The sequence below is a fragment of the Capsicum annuum genome, chromosome 1 (genome assembly GCF_002878395.1).
Source record: "Capsicum annuum cultivar UCD-10X-F1 chromosome 1, UCD10Xv1.1, whole genome shotgun sequence".
NCBI classification, from domain to species: Eukaryota; Viridiplantae; Streptophyta; class Magnoliopsida; order Solanales; family Solanaceae; genus Capsicum; species Capsicum annuum.
Window position 1 is genome coordinate 253850077 of NC_061111.1, and position 1840 is coordinate 253851916.

The following is a 1840-nucleotide window of genomic DNA, read 5'->3' on the forward strand; positions in this document are numbered from 1 at the left end:
TACACACACTATATATATAGTGTGTGTATATATTGTAGTATATATATTGTAGCATATGTTTTATTTAAAGTAGTACATATATATTGAATGGTACGTATATATGTGTATATATCTTCTAAAGTAGTATATATTTAATGTATACATATGTATATGATTTATGAATTAGTGTATAACTATATATAGTCTGTGTATATATTGTAGTATATATATTGTAGCATGTGTTAGTACATATATATTGAATGACACGTATATATGCGTATATATCTTCTAAAGTAGTATATATTTAATGTATACATGTGTATATGTTTTATAAATTAGTGTATAACTATATATATAGTGTGTGTGTATATTGTAGTATATATATTGTAGCATGTGTTTTATTTAAAGTAGTACATATATATTGAATGGTATGTATATATGTGTATACATCTTCTGAAGTAGTATATATTCAACGTATACATGTGTATATGTTTTATAAATTAGTATATAACTATATATAGTGTGTGTGTATATATTGTAGTATATTTTATTTAAAGTAGTACATATATATTGAATGGCACATATATATGTGTATATATCTTCTAAAGTAGTATATATTTAACGTATACACGTGTATATGTTTATAAATTAGTATATAACTATATATATAGTGTGTATATATTGTAGTAGATATATTTTAGTAAATTTTATTTAAAGTAGTACATATATATTGAATGATACGCATATATGTGTATATATCTTCTATAGACTTTAAAGTAGTGTATATTTAACGTATACATGTTTATATATTTTATAAATTAGTATATATGTATCATTATATTGTAGTATATTTTATTTAAAGTAGTACATACATAAAGAATAGTACGTATATATGTGTATATATCTTCTATTAACTCTAAAATAGTATATATTTAACGTATACATGTGTATATGTTTTATAAATTGCTATATAACTATATATATAGTGTGTGTATATATTGTAGTATATGTTTTATTTAAAGTAGTACATATATGGAATGGTACGTATATATGTGTATATATATCTTCTAAAGTAGTGTATATTTAACGTATGCATGTGTATATGTTTTATAAATTAGTATATATATCTTTATATTGTACTACATATCTTGTAACATATGTTTTATTTAGATTAGTATATATTACACTAACGTATCACCGTATACACGATTACAAGTGTAATTGTGTATATGTTTTTAAAATTCTAATGTACTATATATATAGTGTATATATTATTTAACATGTTTAAAAATTAAAATGTATATAGGTGGATATATATAGTGTTTATTGGAAAAAATACTTTTATTTTTTTGGGTTTCGATCAGGTTTAGGTGGGTTAGACCGAGTTAGGTTAAGTGGGCCGGTTCAGGGTTGTTTTTCAAAAAATTACTGTTGTACCCAGAACCGGCCCGATCCGTTTAACCAAGCCCGGATTCGGACAGGCCCATAACCGGGTTAAACTTAACGGGCCGGTTCCGGGTTGACCCGGTCCGACCCACTTAACACCCTTAATCTGAACCCTTGAACCCATTAAAGAACAACATTTTAAACACTATTTTGATGTGTGTAACACACTCGCCTCCACGTCATCTGTCATGTCAATTTTAAATATTACATTAAATTCCACATCATTTTTAACGCCACATAATAATTAAATATTAAAATAAACATAAAAAAATTAAATATGAACTTATATAATATATATATATATATATATATATATATATATATATGTATGTATGTATGTATATTTCTTTCTTCGACTTCTCAGGTTTAGTGAATCACCCACAAGAACAATACTTTGAACATTTTCCAGAGTAGG